This window comes from Prionailurus viverrinus, chromosome A2, assembly GCF_022837055.1.
Source record: "Prionailurus viverrinus isolate Anna chromosome A2, UM_Priviv_1.0, whole genome shotgun sequence".
NCBI classification, from domain to species: Eukaryota; Metazoa; Chordata; class Mammalia; order Carnivora; family Felidae; genus Prionailurus; species Prionailurus viverrinus.
This window is the reverse complement of record NC_062562.1, coordinates 100073788-100096308: the sequence shown is the minus strand read 5'-3', so window position 1 is coordinate 100096308 and position 22521 is coordinate 100073788. Positions and strand designations below refer to the sequence as shown.

At 34.5% G+C, this 22521-nt stretch overlaps 1 long non-coding RNA gene across 2 annotated transcripts in view; it reads left to right on the top strand.

Annotated features, from left to right (window-relative positions):
• Positions 1-22521, top strand: part of LOC125156113 (uncharacterized) — a 24086-nt gene extending 1565 nt beyond the window's left edge. For both annotated transcript variants that reach the window (XR_007148477.1, XR_007148476.1), the window contains exons 2-4: positions 9965-10105; positions 16291-16384; positions 22473-22521. This is a non-coding gene — a long non-coding RNA (uncharacterized LOC125156113). The remainder of the gene's footprint in view (positions 1-9964; positions 10106-16290; positions 16385-22472) is intronic.

The window sequence follows — 22521 nt, the reverse complement described above, 5'->3', positions numbered from 1 at the left end:
TCCACTTTTTACTCAAACTTCATATTTCAAATAGTATTTATCCATTGTTTATCACATACAAGGTAGAATGTTAGGCATTTTATTTGCATTTTATAGTCTAATTATCACCATACCTGGGAGGAAACTATGGCTTAGATTTAAAAAGTTTCCATTAAGTAGCCAAGCCAGAATCTGAAAGGTCTAAGTGACTCCCCAACACAAGCTTTTATTTTTACCTTTAGCAAAGTACGTGTCACATAGTAGGTGGTTAATAAATATTTCTTGAATGAATGAAGTTGAGAATTTACTACATCGCAAGCTCTAGAGATAACTGTGTACCTAATGATACACATGATTTTTCTCAGCAACTTTCATCAATTTTGCAGAATATGTAGTTCTTATTCTAAGTTTATGTTGTGTGAGCAGCAATTTGTTCAGTTTGGTAGTTACATAGTAAAAAGTCTCATTGAGAGGAAAAGCAGAGAATGTTTTTGTTTTTGAAGAGGAAGGCCTCTCACAACAGACTAGTTTATTAGCATTAAGTAACTCACCATTTATTGGTCACCTTATAGAATATTTGCTGTCTTCAGGTTTGAATGTGTAGAACCTAATTCATTTAGGAATTTTTCCATTTAGAATGAGAAATAACATTGCAATGCCATTGTTCTGTTCAGTTTTCTATGTTTCTCTTGTTTATAATTTAGACAGGTTTTCTTTTCATGTTAATTTGAATTGAGATTTTGCTGGATACAAAATTACCCCACTAGGTGAAATCAATCAATATTTACTAATAAAAACTGCCCTTTAAAAAACAAAACTAAAAGAAGGAAAAACTTGGAGAAATATCATCAAAGAATTATTTCTCTTTTGAAAGTAGTTGTGTGTGTGGCGGGGGGAAGGGGGGCACTTAGCCATGGTTTAATCTCCATTGCTGCTTAGTGTGATCCATGCAGTTTTGGCATTACCCGGCAGCTTATTAGAAATGCAGCATCTTCAGGCACCTGGGTGGCTCAGTCTGTTAAGTGTCCAACTTCAGCTCTGGTCATGATCTCACTGCTTGTGGGTTGGAGCCCTGCATCTGGCTCTGTGCTGACAGCTCAGAGCCTGGAGCCTGTTTCAGATTCTGTGTCTCCCTCTCTTTCTGCCCCTCCCCCACTCACTCTCTGTCTCTCAAAAATAAATAAATGTTAAAAAAAAAAAAAAAGTGCAGCATCTCAGTCTAGAACTACTGAATTGGTTTAGACTTTTGCAGTCTAAATCTTCCTAAAAGATTTCTATGCATTTAAAGTTGGAGAAACACCCAAATGGCCTATTTTGAATATTTTAGTATTTAAGTTTTCAGTTCAACTATTATGCCCACTTCTCAAGTTCTCTGCCTTTTTTGGAAATTGTCTTTCTTGTGATTGTCCTTACAGTAAATGTACCATTGACAAACTCACTAACAGATACAACTTAAAATGGCCTGTAATCATCTTTTCTATGTATAGGAGGTCTGATTTTCAGGGGCCTCGTTTCCTGTCTGATCCAGAAAGTGGATGATAACCATTGTCTAGGGCAGAGACTGCTACATGAAAGCCATTACTGATGTTTGACTGGTTTGACTAAGGATTGTCCGTCTTTTTGGGGAGTGTTGTTGGCTACATCTCATCCTGGATAAGAACTTGTTTGGTAGAGTGTCATTCAGTCATTTTAAGAAAGGGGAATTTCTATTTTAAAAAGGAAAATAAGATAATATGTTTTCATGGAGGGCTCTTTGTTTCTTCTGAACAGTTCTTCAATGGAGATATAGCTGTGGGAGGAGGAGGGTAGGGGTGATTCTCTGAAGGTACAAAGAAACAATTGCTTTTCTTTTTTTTTTAACTTTTTACTTTTTTGTCTGTAGATCTGTGTTACATTGGCAGTTCACAGTTATTCTAATTGATGGGTGTGTAATCTGGTCCTTAAGCAAAAACCGTTTAAAAATCCTGTTTAGGGGGTGCCTGGTAGCTCGGTCTGTTAAGCCTCTGACTTCTGCTCAGGTCAAGATCTCAAGGTTTGTGAGTTTGAGCCCCATATCGGGCTCTGTGCTGACAGCTGAGAGCCTGGAGCCTGCTTTGGAATCTGTCACTCCCTCTCTGTCTGCCCCTCCCTCCCTCCCTCTCTCTCTCTCTTTCTCAAAAAATAAATGTTAAAAAAAATTTTTTTTTAATCTTGTTTAGTATCTTTGTGAAATGCATTCTGCAACTTTTTGACTGTTTAAACTGATTGAGAATAGGCATATATTAAGAATTTCAACATACTGGGTGTGATTGATTATAATTAAATTTGAAGGCTTTGGCATGGTTAGAATTTTAGAACTGGAAAGCAACTTAAAGTCTAGAGAAGATAAAACTTGTCAAGCTTATACAGCTAGGTTGGTGGTAGTAGAGCAGGATCTAAAACTGAAATACTTTATAATTTATTTGAAACTTCAAACAATTTTTCATACCAGATATTGAAAGGGTATTAAAAATATTTTCATTAATCTCCTCCCTCTGACAATTTGAAGTGGGTGAGAGTAAAAGTGGGAAGAACAAGTGGGTGGGCCTTTAGGTTCTTTTATTCTCTTCTTTCTGTGCCAGAATTGAGAGGGTTTTTTTTTTCTTTTTTTGAGGAAATAACTTTTTAGAATATTTAAAAGGAAACTGAGTTTGCCTCCAGAAGCAATGATATTTACAAGAAAATTGTTAGATACTAAGTATTCTGTAATTTTTCTACAATCAGTGAAACTGCTCTATTATTTGATAAAATCAAGAGCAGTATACTACCTAACTTCCTACCCTCCTTGAGAAATTGCTGACCAAGAGACTGTTATTGATGGTGATCCCCTCTGGAATAACTGAGGTACTTCACCTAACAAAGTAGAACATCTTATAGTGGTTCTTATCCAGGTAAATATTTTTGGATGTCACATTCACTTGACAGATGCAAATGTGAAATCATGATCATGACCACAATTTAGGGGTAGAAATGAAGGATTTTAAAATGCTTGTTGTGCATAGACCAGTCCTGCACAAGAAGAATTGTCCTATGAATAATGCCACTGAGGGGCACCTGGGTGGCTCAGTCGGTTAAGTGTCCAGCTTCTGCCTGGGTCATGATCTCACAGTTTGCGAGTTTGAGCCCGGCATCAGGCTCTGCACTGACAGCTCAGAGCCTGGAGCCTGCTTTGGAATCTGTCTCCCTCTCTCTCTTACCCCTCCCCGGCTCATGCTCTGTCTGTCAAAAATAAATAAATGGTAATAATGCCACTGAAAAATATTTACATGAACATTGGATACCAATTGGACTAAACCAGCGATAGGATTCCTTAGAATCTTTAAAATTTTTTTTTAATGTTCATTTATTTTTGAAAGAGAGAGAGAGAGAGAGAGAGAGAGAGAGAGAGAGAACGAACCCAGAAGGGCAGAGAGAGATGGAGACACAGAATCCGAAGCAGGCTCCAGGCTGTGTGCTGCCTCACGAGCCATTGGATCATGACCTGAGCTGAAGTGGCTCAACTGACTGAGCCACCCAGGTGCCCCCTTAGAATCTTAAATGTAAAGGTAGATAGAACTGATACTATGTCAGATAATATACTAGTCAGTTAACTAGTGCCAAAGGGGCTCTGCTATTTTCACTTATTAAATATGATATAATGGACCTATAAATAATACCATCACACATTTAAATTATTTACATGGTGGTAGCAAGAAATAGAGAAATCACTCCCTCTCTCTCTGCCCTTCCCCCGACTCGCACTCTGTCTCTGTCTCTCTCTCTCTCTCTCTGTCTCTCTCAAAAATAAATAAACATAATAATAAAAAAAATTTTTAAAAAGGGGCGCCTGGGTGGCTCAGTCGGTTAAGCATCCAACTTTGACTCAGGTCCTGATCTCACACTCATGGGTTCAAGTGCCGCGTTGGGCTCTGTGCTGACAGCTCAGAGCCTGGAGCCTTCCTTCAGATTCTGGGTCTCCCTCGCTCTCTGCCCCTCCCCCACTCTCACTCTGTGTGTGTGTCTCTCAAAATTAAACATAGTAAAAAAAAATTAGAGATATCATTTTTATTAAAAATTAAGAGAAAAGATAAATACAATGAATGGCGGAGTGCCTGTTGAGTGTCCATTCATGGTAATCATATGCAAGAAGAAAGTTTTTGAATCCTGAGATGGAAAAAGCACAATGAATCTAAGATCAGACCTAGGTTCAGAATCCATCTTTCATCAACTTTTTTTAGCTTGTCAACTCATGCTGGTTACTTAACTTCTTTAAAATACTTTTATAGTATAATAATATATAGCATAAAAGGGCATAAATTAAAAAATAAAAGCACTGTTTCTCCCTGCCTTCCCCCCAAAACATTTGTTATGCTCCAGGGTAGCCACTGTTAAATGTTTTTTTTAGTATCCTTCTAGACATTATGTATATATCGTGTGTTTGTATATATTTTAAAAATACAGAGGACTATATTATATATACTATTTTTCATTCTAGAGCAGTTCTCATTCTCAGTTGGTCTTTGACTTTCATGATTTTGACACTTTTGAAGTTTACAGGCCAGTTATTTTGTAGGATGTTCCTCAACTTGGGTTTGTCTCATGTTTCCACTTGATTAGCTTCAGGTTCTACACCTTGGCAGGGATATCATAGTTGTGATTCTGTGTTCTCATTGCATCCTATCAGGTGGAACATGATTCACATTTGTTGCATTACTAATGATGTTCACTTTGATCACTTTTCTAAGGTAGTGTCTGTGAGACTTTTCCAGCATGGCTCATTTTCCCTTTGTAATTAATAGACATTTTGTGAAACTACAGAAATACAATATTCATTAGCAAGCTTTCAATTTATTCACTTGGTTATGTATATTCGTACAAACTCATGGATTCTCATTTAATGGGTTATGATTTTTTGCTATTGTCTATTTTGATCCTCAAATTGTCCTATCTTTGAACATGGAAAACCCCTTCATACCGTCTTCTGTGACCTTTTGACATATCACCATCATTCTTTGTGTGTTTTCAAGCATTCTGACACAAAAAGGTTCCCCTCCTCTAATCCTGGAATTAGCCATTTCTCCAAGGCTCATTTCTTTTAGTGGAGAATGATATTCAGAAGGCAAGATCTTAACTCCAGTTGTGGTCATTGCTTTGGGGAATGGAAGGAACTAGGAAATACACGAATGTGTGTATACATATATACACTTTTACATTTATGTATGTGTGTATATAAAATCATGAGTTCACACGGTATCTCCATTTACATTTCAACACTACGGAGTTCATTCTCATTGATTTCCATATTTATAACTCCCTTCCCAAACAGTGAGAAACCTGGCTTTCTTATCTTAAATATATCATGTATTTGTTATCCTCTTCCCTAGCCAATTTTTGTTGCCCTCTCTGCCCACAGATACCTTCCTTTTGTCACTTGGGCTTCAGCATTTTTTGCCAGGCCACCCACTTCCCTCCTAACTTCAGCACTGTATGACTTCTTCACCCTGTTCAGGTCTGACACACCAGTCACGTTGTGCTGCCTCTCTATAGGAATGCCCTCTTGGCTCTCCTTTGGGCACTGACACCTTACCTGAGATGAGGTGCATTTCAAATTTTGACATACATCTTCACATTGCCTTTTAGAATGGATATACCAATTAATATTTCTATCTACAGTTTCCCTTTTCCCTTGTAAGGTTGCCTACACTCCATATTAAGCTTTTTAGTCATTGTGAACATGAAATGAAAAATGGATGAAAAATGAAATCTCATCATTTTGATTTGTATTCATTTGAGTGAGATTGACCATTATGTTTTTCCTTAAACTGTTACCATCTTAATCCTAAATTTCTTCATATGTAATTTGTGGATAATAGAGTCATACAAGTACTGCATGAATATGTTAATCTATTCAAACTACCATAGCAAAATATTGTAGACTAGGTGGCTTAAACAATGGAAATCTATTTTCTCACAGTTCTGGATTCTGGGAAGTCCAAGGTCAAGGTGATGGCTGATTCAGTTACTGGTGAGGACTTTCATTTTGGCTTGCAGACTGCTGGCTTCTCACTGTGTCCTCACAAGGTGGAGAGAGAGAAAGGAAGCTCTGTAGTGTCTCACCCTGTAATGGCACTAATCACGTTATGAGGACTACACCTTCGTGACCTCATACAACCCTAATTACCTTCCAGAGATCCCATCTCCAAATACCATTACATTGGAGGTTAGGGCTTCAACATAAGTATTCTGAAGATTGGGAAAGGAGACACAAGCATTCAGTTCATACCAGTGATAAATGTAGAATGCATAGGACAGAGTTTGGCACCAAGTGGTACTTATTCAATAAACATTAGTCCTCTTTCTTTTCTTCCCTCAGATCTTCTTGGGGAATTGGATTGAATATTTGGTATTTACTTAGAATTTGAATTGTTTTTGACATTTTATTTGTAATTTTAGGTATATCCAAAATTAAGCTTGTTTATTATTTAAAAATTGATTTATTGTTCAGTATTAAAAACTTTTAAATAATATTGCTAATTTTCTTTCCAAAAGTATGTTAAAAATAGTTTTATTATTCATATAGAATATAAAAATATTTATAAAACAATAGCATATATTGTTTAAGGATGCATACAGATGTATAAGAGGTATAAAGAAACACAGGGGAGTGAAAAACCCCCAAATCAAAATACTAGTGTTTCTCACGGGATAGTGAGAGGTGTGCCTCAGGGATATTAAACAGTAAAACTTACTTTGAAAGCTATCTGATTAGCTGTTTCATTGATTTTATAGAATGAACAAGCAATAAGCAATTGCAACTTCGGTATTTAACCTTATTACTGGTTTGTTGTTAAATATTTCTCATTGAAAGATGTGATGAATTGTTGAAAACACTGAGGGGAAAATAAAAGTTTTGAAAGCTATATTTACACTCTTTTTCTGAAGTATTAAAAATTCACCAAATATTTTTTTTTTCCTGTTTTGTGTTGTGTTGTATATGTAACTATTTGGTAGAAATGGTATTGTCTTTATTATGGAACATATTTTTCTTACTTTCTTTACCCCTCAAGTTGATGTGAAGTGATTAGCACCCAATAAATAATTTATTCATTCAATATATGCTTGTTGAGTGCTTCCTATAAATCTGGCACTGAATGGTGCAGAAAGAATGATGTTAGCTGCCATTTATCAGTGGTAAGTGCTGTATATACATAGTTTTATTTAATCCTCATAGAAGCCTTTTGAAGGTTTTATGCTTGGGGCTCAGCAAAATTCAGTAGCTTACCAGGTCACAGTTAACTAGAGGCTGCACTGAGGCCAATTTGACTCCTTAGTTAGATACATGTCTTTGAACTTAGAAATATCAATGCCCAGGGAGATAGGGCACAGTGATTTTCATAGTCAGCTTGAGCTTTTTAGTATTGTAGAGGTGCTTATCCTGGGAGGTGGGGCTCCAAGCTTTTCCTTCTCTGTCCCCAGTTAAACCAGAGCAACTTTACTTTTGCCTATCATTATCTTTTGGGCTTCTTCTGGGTGAGATTTTATTGAGTTTCCTTCCAGTGGTGTGGCAGGGAATTAGACAATGTGGTAGTAAAGTGTAACAGCAGCTAAAAAGAAGGGAAAATTATTTCCAGTTCTGTACAACGTGAGATAGCGACATTTGAACAGAGTTTTCAAAAGATAGAAATGTAGAAAAAGGGTTTCCAAAGATAGAAATGTAGAACAATGGTTTCCAAAAGAAGGGGAAAAGAGTAGATACTTGGAGGTAGAAAAATAATGTGTATGTGTTTTTAATTTGTCTGTGAAATAGTGATTGCAATTGCAGTAGTTTGGGGCCTAATACTGGAAGGCTTTAAGCCAAATGGCCAGTTTGGACTTTATCCTTAGATACACGAAAAGACAGTTTTTTTGTTTTTTGGGTTTTTTTTTTTTTTTTTTTTTTTTGGTTTGATGTATGTGAGCTTCCTTTACGCAGTAGGCAGTTTAGGAAAAATCAACCCAGCAGAATTAATTTGAAAAGATAGAAAAGAGCCAAGGAAGCTGATTAGCAAGTTGTTAAAATAGCTTAGCTGAGGACTAAGGGCCTGAAATAGGTTGTTATTAGGAAAGAAGTGAAGAGAGTGATGCAAGAATAGCAAGTGAGCTTTTTGGCAACTGGTTTGATAAGGACTGTTGGGAATAGGAAGAAATCGGAGGTTGTGATTTTGCATTTGTGTGTCTAGTGGAAGACAGGTGGTGGGGTTCACATCTTAATAATATGGAGGATTAGAATGAGGGAATTGAGACGTGTTGGGCATGAGGGCTTGCAAAAAATGAGAATAATGGCTTGTGAGAATTCTGTAAACGTAAGAGACAAACACTAAGCACTAACAAAGAAACAGAGTCAGCATGACTTTGTAGTGGAATCATTCTCCCAGAGGTGTGTATTTTTAAATTAACTGATGAAAAGAATTGTGTCTGAATTTCCTTTTTTTGTTGTTTTTTTTTTTTGTTTTTTTGTTTTTTTGTTTTTAATGTAAGAAAAAATTATAGAGGTGCCTGGGTGGCTCAGTTGGTAGAGCGTCCCACTTCAGCTCAGGTCATTAACTCATGGTTCGTGAGTTCCAGCCCCTCATCGGGCTCTGTGCTGACAGCTCAGAGCCTGGAGCCTGCTTTGGAGTCTCTGTCTCCCTCACTCTGCTCCTTTCCTGATCACACTTTGTCTCACTGTCTCTCTCTCAAAAATAATTAAGAAAAATAAATAAATAAATGTAAGAAAAATTATAAATGGTTATGTAAGTTATTTTGAGCCTCTCTTTGAGCTCAAATAACTGTTGACCACAGATAACTGAAAGCTCATGAGTAATCTGGTAGCAGCATCATTTATGACTTGCTTTTCACTGTTTGGTCTGAAGTTCCTCACTGACATTTTTGGTCCTTGTTGGAGAAAATACAGTAGTATTATGGTTCTCTCCTAGGTACTAATTTTTTAGCCACTGAATAGACATTAGATCTGTAGGGTATAGTTGTTTTTGTATCATGATCACCTATAGAACTTTATTTTTTAAGTTTTAATCTATTTTATACAGTTTAAGCAGGAACACATGTATTTCAAAATGACTAGATTTAGTGTGGCTTCATTCTCATATTCATAAACATGATGTTGCTATTGTCATTTACACTTAACCTATGATGGTGAGTATACAATTAAAAATTTTTCAAACTTTCATCTGTTTTTTAAAATATTTTTCTTCCTGTAATGTTCTGTATATAGATGTGCATTTTTTATTTGAAGAAACTTTATTGAAGATTAGTTTGTTTATAATCAGAGGAGTTTTACTATTAAGGAATGAATGAGAATTTGATCTTCCTGAAAATCGTTAATAGAATAGGGCATTTGCAGGGACCCTGGGTGGCTCAGCCAGGTTGAGCTCCCGACTCTTGGTTTTGGCTCAGGTCGTGATCTTACAGTTCATGAAATCGAGCCCATGTGGGGCTATAAGCATAGAGCCTGCTTGGGATTCTCTTTCTCTCTCTCTCTCCCGCCCCCCCCCCCCCCCTTGCTTGCCCTCTCTTTCTCTCCCAAAACAAATAAATAAACTTAAAAAGGAAGAATAGGGCATTTGCAACACTATTTGCTGTAAATGTAATTTCTTCTTTACTTTTCTTCAAGGAAGTATATTTCATACTTTTAAGAAATTTTAGAATGTTTATTGAAGAGTCGGGAGAGTAATTTCAAAAATAATTGAGAGAAAACCCTTTTCCATGTCAAGGTGATACTTAGATTAAGTATGTGGGATCTTTGATAGTTCAGATTCTTGAAATTTAAAGCTAGTCACAGATGTAATTCTCACTGGCAAATGTGAACAAAGCCAAATTTGGGGGCAAAGTCTTAAATAATGTAGAATTCCTAGAAACTTATGTATTAGGCATCTGTTATTGGTTATTTCCAATTCTGACTTCTTAAAATATGGTAATTTTTTTTTTTTTTTTTACCATTACACATCTGGAGGCCTGCACACTGAAGTAAACACAGCTGTGGTTATTTAAACAATTAATCACAATCCTGGAAATGCATTTCATGTTGAAGATAAAGTGTGAATACTTTATAAAGTCATCTACATATTGAAGGAAAGCATTAGATATGAATCAGGTATCCTTTGATTTTATTATTTTGCTCTTTTCAAAAATGGTGTTTTGGAGTTAAGTCTTTAAAAAGGAGTGATTGAATAAAATTGCATAGTTATCAATGTAGAGTTATAATTGAAAATTAAAACACAAATCAGGGATATATTACATGAAATGTCAAATACCATAGATTATAACAATCATGGCTTTTTAATTTACTCATTCATTTAGTATGAGCTTGCATATATTGTAATTTACATATATTGTAACATATGTACAGTATGGGGAATTTATAAGTGTTGGAAATAATATTTGGGTGCATTACACCTTATCACTTAAAATTTTTAAATAATATTTTTTAAGTTTATTCACTTACAGAGCATGCACAAGTAGGGGAGGGGCAGAAAGAGAGAGGGAGAGAGAATCCCAAGCAGGCTTTGCACCATCAGCACAAAGCCCAGTGTGGGACTTGAACTCACGAACAGTTCAAGGCACCCCTAAACTTTTTATATAATATGTTCAGTACATTCTTTGTTAATAAAATATTTTAAAGATTTTAAAGAATCTCAAATAAATTATGGATTCTGGTTTGTCAATGTGAATGAACACATACTTCTTAATGGTGCTCTTGTTAATAATTTAAAATGCTTATTAATAAGTTGTAATTCAAGAGGTTATTTATTGTCTTAGATTCTTTACCTGTGATAGTCAGAAGGCTAGTATGTTCAGGGCATCTCACTCCCAGGATAAGGCATTAAGGTTAAAGAGTAATACATTGAAATTCATATGATGATTAGTGAAGAATTTAAACAGTTTTCCCACTTTTTCTATCCTTGTGTACTCAAAAGTGTCAATTATAAAGTGCTGTATAATACTACTAAAGAAATACAGAGTTATCATTATGAACCTTTTTTGTGTGTTCTCTAAAATTTTGCTCACAGTACTGTCCCACTGCACCCTCATGGGCACCTTTCTTTCTCTTGGGACTTTATTTCTACCTTCCTTTTCCTGTCCTTGCTACATTGCAGTTTAATGATATAGTTGTATGTGATTTTTTTTATACTGGAAAGCCTTAGTAATTAGCACAAAACAAGAAGCATAAAATCCTGAGCTGTCCACAGCTCTAATAGCTAATACTATTAGATAGCTACAGAGCTATAGGTTACAGTAAGACTGGAGGGAATGTGGAGGAAATAGCATTATAGTCATTGTTTACTTGCTATAAAAGGGATTGTGGATTTAGTTGTCCCAATACAAGTTCAATATACAAGAATACACATTTTGGGAAAGTTACATTTGAGATTATTTGAAGTACTTTATTCAGCTTTAATCTTAAACATTAAAACCATTCAGTATCTGAGAGAAATAGATCTACTGTTTGAAATGAAGCTCCTTAATTTACAGTTTGATCTTAGCTGCACCCAGTACCACCTTTACTTAATGTTTCTCTCATGTACTTAACATTGCCATTTCTGTCCCCTTATTTGTTCCTTAGAATAGCTTATTCTTTCTGAAATTTCTCTTATAAGGAAAGAAAGTTTATACATAACATTATAATGTATATAGTAAATAGTTCATTATTGATTGAGATGGCAATATGAGAGTTAACAGTACTGTTTTATCCAAATAGCTAATGATCAACTCTTGACTTAACTAAGTCACTTGTCTAGTCTATGAAGGTACAAAAATGTTATTCTTTCAGTTTCTTTTAACTTTGGGAGTATATAGATATATAAAAATGGGTTGCAGTAGCTTTCTGATTGTACTTCTATAGACTAAGGGAAATCCTTAATGTGATTCCCTATTTTTTTTAACTATCTTAATCTACTCTCATTATAAAGTGTAGCTAGTTTCACAAACAATAAAAATTTTCAGCATGAGCTTCGAGTTACTATAAGAAAGGAGAAAATGTAAGGCTGTCTCTAGCCCAGTCAAAATTGAGATGTAATTAATACTACTATTAAATGTTACTGTTGTTAACGACCTCAGAGAATAGTGTAGGATTTGAATTTAGGTAATTACAGTATTCTCTTTTTGAGAATAATATTGCTAAGGGATATAAGAAAATTTATGTGGGTAAAAATACTTCTGATTATTGAGAGTTTTTATTAATGAATATACATTCACTGATCTATATCCAGTGATTAAAGTTGGGTATACATTGTGTGTGTGTGTGTGTGTGTGTGTGTGTGTGTTTTAAGTAAGCTCTATGTGCAACGTGGAGCTTGAACTCAAGACTCCAAGATCAAGAATCGCATGCTCTACCAACTGAGCCAGCCAGGTGCCCCTAAAGTTTGGCATATATTTGAGCTTCCTAGCAACCTGAAATAAATTGCCTAAGAGAAACTTTTTCATCTTTTCAGGTACTGGGGTCTTAAATTTCCCATGGTCTCTTTTTGAGGAGCATTGAATGAGGTGATCACTATTCTCAAAAGAATTTATAATAAATGAGAATTCTACATGACCCATTCACAATACGTGATATCATTTATCTCTTCTATCTTGAAATATATACTTTTGGCTTCACTGAAACTACACTGGCCTCTGTTTTCTTGACATTGGCCACTTGGAGGGCACTTGAGAAATGTAGTTCCATTTACCCGGTGTTGAGTGTCTACTATGACCGCAGAACTCAGTGCGGGGCATCAGAGTTGCAGATTTAATAAAATGTGGTTCCTACCTGAAGGTTTTGAATAGTAATGGACAAGAATGGTGGTGGTATTTTAGACATCAGTGGAGGATGGGTATAAACTATGTAAGACTGGGGAGGAGGGGACAGAAATAAGACTACAGTAATATTTACAAGGAGAGTAATTCTAAACTAACAAGTGGCAGTAAGAATAGGGAAAGGGAGACTTAACTCTGGAGATAATTGGGAGTTGAAATGGAAGGGACATAATGAGAAAGTAGCTAAGATGCTGCCTAAGTTTCTGGTTTGGGGGACCAGGTAAATAAATGTACTTCTATTCTTAAATCATGATGATGACATATACTGCATTTAAAAATTTTTGTCAGTGACACAACATAATACCATGCCCATATTATGAACCATTGTTGAATAGATTTAAATTTATATGTACATTATATAAGAAAGCCTAAATTATACCTTTTGTTACTTAGTTACTTTTCTTTTCAAGTTGAAATGTTCTTAGCCATGTTTCTAATAAGCAATTACTATGGTGAAGCTTATGGCTAGGACATACTTAAGAGAGAGTGTAACTCATAATTACTGTTTTTGAAAGGGAGGGGGTCATACAAAAATACACAAGGCCTGATTTAGAGTTTTGTTTCATCTTTCATAGCCATTTGTCGTGCAAATGCTAGGTACTGTTTTTAAGAATACAAAGGTAAATAAAGCTGTTAGTCTTGAGCTCAGACACTAGTAATGGACAAAGACATACAAATTGATAATTATGATTGTACAGTATGTAAGTGCTATAATAGAAATAGACACAGAAGAGGGAACCTAATGTCTGAAGGTAAGGAGGAGAAATGGGAATAGGGAAAGCTTCCAGAGATGATTCCAAACTGATTTTTTTTAAAAACTATCTTTCACACCTTTTAATTTTGAAACTTTCAACCTACAGTAAAGTATAAAAAAAGAGGACAAGGTGGGGGATGAACAAAGTGGGTGAGGGGTGAAAGGTGCAGACTTCCAGTTATAAAATAAATAAGTCATAGGATGTAATGTTTAGCATGGTGCCTACAGTTAATAATACTATATTGCATATTTAAAAGTTGCTAAGAGAGTAGAGCTTAAAAGTCCTTATCACAAGATAAGATTTTGTAACTATGTATGGTGATACATGTATACTAAACTTATCATGGTTATCATTTTGCAACAAAATGTACAATTATTGAATCATTATATTGGATACCTCAAACTGCTATAATATGCCAGTTGTGCTTCAATTAAAAAAAAAAAAAGCAACATGGGGTGCCTGGGTGGCTCAGTTGATTAAGTGTCTGACTTTCGCTCAGGTCATGATCTCAACGGTTTGTGAGTTCGAGCCCCGCATCGGGTCTGTGCTGACGGCTTGGTACCTGGAGCCTGCTTCAGATACTGTGTCTCCCTCTGTCTCTGCCCCTTCCCCACTTGTGTTCTGTCTCTCTCTCTTTCAAAAATAAATAAACATAGAAATTAAAACAACAACAAATACCTGAGTTTTGTCAGTTGCTAACATTTTATTCTGTTTATTTTTATTATCTCTCATGATTAGATTAAGGGTCAACATTTTTAGTGAGAGTACTGTACTGAATGGGTGATGTTTATTTCTCACTGCATCACATCAAGAGATACATGTCAAGTTGTCACAATTTATTGGTGATGTTAAGTTTCATCATTGGTTAACATTGTGATTACCAGATCTCTCCATTTTCCTCTCGTAAGAAGTATGTAGTCTATCCTGTAGTCCCAACTATTTTTTACTTAACAGTTTTAGTATCCATTGTTGACCCTTGCCTAAATTGTGCTGAGGGTTGCAAAATGGTAATTTTCTAATTCTGTCATTCTTTCTGCATTTATACACCTGAGAATTGTAAAGAGGATCTCCTCCCCAGTGTCCATCTCCCAACATATTGCTATGAATGCAAGCATTTTTAAATTTAATTCAGTGTGTCATTCTTTGTGATTATCAAGTTATTCCAGATTTGGCCAGTGGAAACACCTTTAAGCCAGTTTTTGCACCTTTTGACATGTTTTCAGGCATTATAAAAAGGAATCTCATACTTACCTATTAATTGCCTTATTCCAGATCTGAGGTCAGTCCTTTTAATGGGCAATGGTATTTTAACTAATTAAGGTGTTTTAACTAAGTACAAGTCAGTGCGAGTGGTAGGTTTGAAAGATGGCAAAAAGACAGAGATGAGGAACAGCATGTTTGATGAATAGAAATTTTAAGCAATTTTAAAACATGAAATAAAGTTAGGGCTGAATAAAAATGAAGAGCTTGTGGATTGTTCTTCACTGTTAGTTTCACATTGAGGAAATGTGTGTGAGTGAGTACTTCAAGCCATGTGACTAACACGAGTGAATTGTCCAGTGGTTTTAAATTTAGATAATTTAAAAAATTAGATAATTAAAAATACATATGTTAAATCAAATATATAAAATCATAATTTTTTCTGATAAAACCTAAAGCTATGTCAAGATTATAGTAGGTGGTCCATCTTAAGTAAGAAAGCAGAGTGTGCATAAACTCTCTTGCTTCTGGGATGGTTTGATGTCATTAAAAAAAAAAAAAAGAATATATAATGCTATTATTACCCTGGAGACTAGATTTTTATCAGGACCAAGAGAGTAGAAGGAAGAAGACCTGATAGAAGAATATTGCCATTGTATAGGTAAGAAATGATAATGGGAAGGTCTGAAGTAATAGGGAAGGAGATGTTAGTTTACATACATGTTTTCTATGTTTTCTGAGTATACTAAATAAAAGCTAAAATCTAATCCATCCCCCTGTAACCAGAAGGGAAGGAAGAAAAAAGGAAATTGAGAAAAACTAAAAGCTACAGCATTACTCTTTGAGCATATTTATATTTGTGCTTCCTTTAAAAATAAAGATTTTATATTAATAGTAGGCAAATGTTAATTATACTTACATGTTAGTGATACTTAACAATTTCTTTTATTTTTCATTTATGTATGAGTTATCCTTTTTTTATGTTTAGCAGTTTTGAATTCCAGGCTGGTATCTTCCTGCTACTCAACTTGCTTTAGCAGGTTGGTGCTGTTTTGAAAGGATTGTAAAATAGACCTTATAAAAATCAGCCCAAGGAAAAATCAGGAAAGTAAACATCCTCCTGAAATTATATTAAATTGTCATGGCAAATAGAATGTATTGTATTAACTTCTGTTTTAGATTATCAGCCAATATAAGAATTGAGAACAAGACAGTAAGTATAAATTGAGATTTAAAGAGGAAGATTACCATTATTTTATAAATATAAATATTTTCTATTTATATATATTATATATTATTTATATATATTTTTATGTTTATATTTAGATGTTTTTATAAATATTAGATGTTTTGGATTGTGAGAGTCTTCAGTGGACAACTTTCTGAATATATATTTATATTTAGATGTTTTTATAAATATTAGATGTTTTGGATTGTGAGAATCTTCAGTGGACAACTTTCTGAAGTTTTTGTATTTATGGAAATAACATATGAGAAGAATTTAGACAGTGTCTGTTTCTGTTTTTAGACTGGGCTGGTTTGGATGAGGATGAAGATGCACATGTCTGGGAGGATAATTGGGATGATGACAATGTAGAGGATGACTTCTCCAATCAGTTACGGTAAGTTTTAAGCCAGTTTTTACATAACTTAGTATTAATTATAAGGACGGAATATGTAGCTTACATATGATAGCTGACCTCTTTAAAAAAAGATAATCTTTGAAATATGTTTTTGAATTATGAAAAGGAAAACCTATTACCTTCATCTCCTATGTTTCTAAACATGAATACTTTGTGTAATTGTGCAGAATTTTTATTCTTTCTAGTTGCTTTACAAAGGTAGTTAAATAGAAGCATATTTACTATTTTTAATTTCTGTAGGTTTAATTCTGTCAACGTTAATATTCCACCAATATTGAATAGCTCAGCAGAAATTAGAATCACAGTGTTAGGACCTAATAGATTGGTAATTCTCAAACTGGAGTGGAGCTTGGGGTGATGTGAGTGTACTTTTTCATATTCATGTACAAATTTACCTAATATTGATTGAAGTAAAATTCATATATCATTAATCATTTTAAAGTGTACATTTCAGTGGCATTTTGCATATTCACAGTGTTGTACAGCCATCATCTGTGTGTAATTCTGAAGCATTTCCATCACCCCAAAAGAAAACATCATACGTATTTTAAGTTTGTTGATTTATTTTGAGACAGAGAGAGAGCAGGCATGCACATGAACAGGGGAGGGACAGAGAGAGAGAGAGAGAGAGAGAGAGAGAGAGAATCCCAAGCAGGCTCAACATGAGGCTCAGTCCCGTGAACCGTGAGATCATGACCTGAGATGAAATCAAGAGTCATGCTCAACCGACTAAGCCACTCAGGTGCCCTGAAACACCATACTTATTAAACAATCACTTTGTGTTCCTCTCTTCCCCCAGCTCCTGGTGACTGCTGATTTGTTTTCTGCCTATAGATGTGTCTATTTTAGATACGTCATAAAAATGGAATCGTATAATATGTGATCTTGTGTGTCTGACTTCTTAGAGTTAGCATAATATTCTCACATTTCATCCATGCTGTAGCATGTATCAGTACTTATTCCTTTTAATGGCTAAATAGTGTTACATTTTGTGGATATGCCATAGTTTGTTTATCCATTCATCAGTTGATGGACATTTGGGTTTCCAGCTTTTGACTACTGTAAATTGCTACTGTGAGCATTCATGTACAGGTTTTTGTTTGAATACCTATTTTCAGTTTTGGGGATGTAATCCTAGAAGTGGAATCTCTGGGTCATAGAATTCTGTTTAACTTTTTGAGGACCTGCCAAACTGTTTTCCACTGCAGCTGCACAATTTTACATTATTACCAGCAGTGCAGAAAGGTTCTAAATTGTCCATGTCCTCATTGAGACCTTTTTATCTTTTTTATTATAGCTATCCTAGTGGGTGTGGACTGGCTTTTTCTTGTAGTTTTGATTTGCATTTCCCTAATGACTAATGATGAGCCTTTTTCCATATATTTGTTGACGATTTGTATATCTTCTTTGGAGAAATAATCTGTTCAAGTCCTTTGCCCGTTTTTAAGTTGGGTTGTCTTTTTGTTGTTGAGTTGTCAGAGTTCTTTATATATTCTGAGGACTAAGCCCTTATCAGACATATTATTTACAGATACTTTCTCCTATTCTATTTGTCTTTTGAGTTTCCTCATCATGTTCTTTGCACAAAAGTTTTTAATTATTTTGTTTGTTTTTTTAGCATTTATTTATTATTGAGAGACAGAGACAAAAAATGAGCAGGGAAGGGGCAGAGAGAGAGAGAGAGAGAGAGAGAGAGAGAGAGAGAGAGAGAGAGAATAAATCTGAAGCAGGCTCCAGGGCTCGAACTCACAAACCATGAGATCATGACCTGAGCCAAAGTTGGGTGCTTAACCTACTGAGCCACCCAGGTGCCCCAAAAAGTTTTTAATTCTAATGAAGTCCAGTTTATCTACTTTTTATGAATTTATTGCCAAATTCAAGGAAAATTTATCCCTATGTTTTCTTCTAACAGTTTTAGAATTTTAGATCTTACATTTAGGTTTAAGATCCATTTTGAATTAATTTTTGTAGATGGCTTGAAATAAGGGTCCAACTTAATTCTTTTGCGTGTGAATATCCAGTAATAAATACCAGTACCATTTGTTGTAGAGACCATTCTTTCCTCCCTAATTTTTTTCTGATTCAACCCATATGTATCTGTCTTGGCCACAAAGTTATCTAAGTGAACTGTCACATACTTTGCTCAAATCAAGGTCTTGCAGTTCTGCAGTCTTCTAATTTTCTAGTCTACTATATTTGTTCAAAAAGAAAGATGATTTATAATAAATTAAAAATTTTAGTAATGATGCAGTACCTTTTGTTCTATACTGCCTTTTTTATGGCCTCAAAAACCCTACATTCTGAAGATGTTTTAGTATTTTGCTGGAGACTAAATAACAATTGTATCTATCACCTTTCTCCTCTTTTTGGAAATAGCACAATTTACCTTTCACTGTTATTCTGATACTTTTACAGTTCCCCATGATTTCTCAAAATGGCTGACTGTTTTTTTGACTTATCTTTTTGTTTTTTCAATACCCTGAGATGTAATTATGCAGAACCTAGAAATTTTAAACTACTTTAATGCAGTTTAGAGTTATCTCACCTGTCTTAGTTTTCAATTTTGTGTTAATGATGTTTTTCCTGTTGCAGTGTTATGAGCAAGGTAGGAACAATAGCTGTTGAACAATAATTCTGCTTTTTCTCTAAATCTGTTAATATTGCATCTATTCCAAGCATTGGATGGATCTGTCCTCATTCTTGTTTATTCATGTATGGATTTCAAGGCACTTTTTGTTCTTTGTATAGCTCTTGATCCATTCTGCGATTAAATTCTGTGTGTACAAATTCTTGCCACTTTTCTATTTGCATTTATTTTTGGTTTATATTGTTTTAAAACTAAGCAATATCAGAGAACACTTTGCTACCTTTAAATAAAAAAAGCACATTCCCTCCTTTCTTCCCTCATTAGAATCATATTATGCTGTTAGAATATTTTCAGGCATCCCACCTCTGTTGATCCCCGTTCTGAGTTCTTAGTCATATGTCAGTTTTTTTCTTTTCTGTTACCTAGAAATTTTTCAATTTGAAGCTAAATGAGTTTTATTCCTTTGTTATTCACAAAAAAGTCAAATTTCTCCAAAATTTTTTTCTTTTTTGTCTTTCAAAGTCAGACCATAGCACTTTTCTCTTAAAAATTAAATCAAGATATTGTTAAATACAATCATCAGGAGACTTTTAGTAGTAAATATATTGGTAATTGGAATTTTTGTCGTTACTCCTTCTTGCCTTTTTACTGGTTTGGAAATAGAACATTATTCCTATATTATTTGTGGCTTGTTGTTTGTATAATACACCTTCACAGTGCTCTTATGTTCTCTTGTGTTCTGCCTTTAGGTTTGTGGATTTCCTTAAGAGTATAAATCCTGATACTTTTATTAGTGAATAAGATTTTTCTTTTTATTTTTCTGTTTGAGTCATGAGTTTTTTCTGCATGGGTATTGATACATCACCAGTGCCAAAAAATAAAACTTTCTGTACTGGTAAAAATGTTCTATAAGCTTCCCTATCCAATATAAAAGCCACTAGCCACATATGGTTATTGAGCACATGAAATGTAGCACAGCTGGTGAACTGAGTTTTTAATTTAATACATAGCCACATGAGACTACTGTATTGGACATTGGAGCCTCAGATAATATTTTTATCTTTGCTTTAAAAAAATTGTCATGGTTAACAAGTTTCCTGCAGAGATGGTCTTCTCAGTCTTTGTTAAACATATAGATGTTTAATGTGATATTATAAACGATGGTAAAGAAAATATTTTACTGTGTTCTGATATTGTATATAGGTCTTAATCCCTTTAACTTTGGAGAGGCAGTACATTTTCTAGAGTCCTTCTGGTTCCCTGGGTTTCAACTCCAGATCTGCCTTTTGTTAGCTGCATGCCTTAGCAAGGATTTAGCTTTCCACTTTCCATGTTTTTCTCTTCAGTCTAATTACAACTAACAAGTAGAAGTAGAGAGAAAAAGGTTACCTGTGTCTCCAAGTAACTAAAAGTCATTATAGAGAAACAAAGGTATCAGAAACACAAAACAGAATTACCTCTTGGAGTTACTTGGAGACATATTTAGTAGAAATAGGCAGGATTATGAGATTTTCCTAATCTTGCATCACATGTTACATGAGAAATCCAAGAAGCCAATATCGTTCTTGATTTGCTGTGTCACATATAGCTACCCTCCTATAGCAGAGTCGTTTCTTGGATAATAAGAGGAGTTCTCAAACCTACCAGTGGCTACTTGTCATGTTCTTGTTTTGTTGAAAAAGGTATGCTGCCGTTTTTGTTTCAAATAGTGTACATTCATAGGAGTGCCTGGGTGACTCGGTTGAGTGTCCAGCTTCGATTCAGCTCATGATCTTGCGGTTCACAATTTCGAGCCCCTCATCAGGCTCTGTGCTGACAGCTCAGAACCTGGAGCCTGCTTTAGATTCTGTGTCTCCCCCTTTCTCTGCCCCTCCTCAGCTGTGTTCACTCTCTGTCTCTCTCAAAAAAAAAAAAAAAAAAATCAAATAGTGTACATTCGCTATGTGGGTTCTGTGATGATGTTCCAGTTGTGCTGGACTTCTTTCCTCTTTCATCTCCTTGTTGGATTTTTTTACTCAACAGGCTGATGATGCTAGTGTGTTTGTGTTATTTTGTGTTTTGTACTTGGTGGCCTCAACTTACTTTCATTTCATTTTTTTATGTCCTAAGTTCTCGCAGAAACTTTTCATCTTCTCTAAAAATTCAGCTAATAGAGAAACGTATCATAATCTCCTTTGTGTTTGTAAACAGTTTATAAATGTGTAGTCACTATCTCCTGACAGGAAGGCAGGCACAAACCTGGACAGACTTGGTATACTTGTTAACTAAATTGTAAGCTGAATTTCAGGGATATTTTGTTGTTAATTAAGAGAAAGTGAATAATCTACATCGATTCTGTTAAAGGCAGCAGAAAACTATTGTTTAAGAAACTTTTAAAGTTATTTCCATTTTCAGTAGAAAACACATAATCTTCAATTTCCTGAAAAGGGGCAGAGGGCAAGGGAAGCGTTTTGTGCTAATCTTCTGACTCCTCAACAGGTATTTTACCACCAGCCTCTATACCTGAGCAGAAGACAAAAATGTCTTATATTAGTAATCTCTGGCTTTAATATTATTCATAGACTTTAGATCAGTATTTGTATCGTTTATACAATGTTTGGTCATATTTTGGCCCTGAAATAATTTTGTTGTGAACTTCTATAAAATTGAATTGTGGCAGAGACATTATTGGTGATATTTGGAGTGGTAGTTTAAGTAGCTGAAATTGATTACAGGGCTAAACTTTTTTGCAGTTGATATTTTCGAAGTATGACTGAAACTTGTGATTGAATAAATTACTTAAAATTATAAAAAGTATCTTTTTGAAGTATGTATATTTATAATATAAATTTTTGAGGTTTTTATCCACATTTAAAATTTAAAAAGTAAAGTGTTACTTAATATTTTATAACTTATTTGTTATATATATTTGCCTACATATAGTTAATGCATAAAATTCCCATGTACCTTTAAATTTGATTGATAATATTTGTCTTGGTTAGCACAATGGATACATGTCACTATGGGAAGCAGTCTGTTTATTCTTTAGGTGTAATTAACAGTGATACCTATTATGAATATAAAATTTCTAAAAGTTTGGTACCAAATGTCTTATGTTAGCCATATGGCTGATTATTCTTAAAATTTGTTTAAAGATTTATTACGGATAGGATATCTATCTGTATGGTCTTTTGAAGATAATTTGGAAAATAGTAGCAAATCTCTCATATTTTTCTATCAATAGACTTATCAGAAAACTAAGGAATTTAAAATATAAGTTTACTAATGGGAAAGCAGAATTTTATTAGCATTATGTTGATTCACATTCAATTTTCTTAATACAGATTTCTTTTAAGGGAGTAAAGTAAAGCTATTTGGTAGTATTTTAAATAGGTGCCTAGGCTTAGCTCATTGTTTTTATTAATTGTATTATTTGTAAAAGCTTTGTTTCTTTATCATAAAGAATGTCTAGTGATTTTGTTGTTTTGTGTTTTCTTATAGAGCTGAACTAGAGAAACATGGTTATAAGATGGAGACTTCATAGCATCCA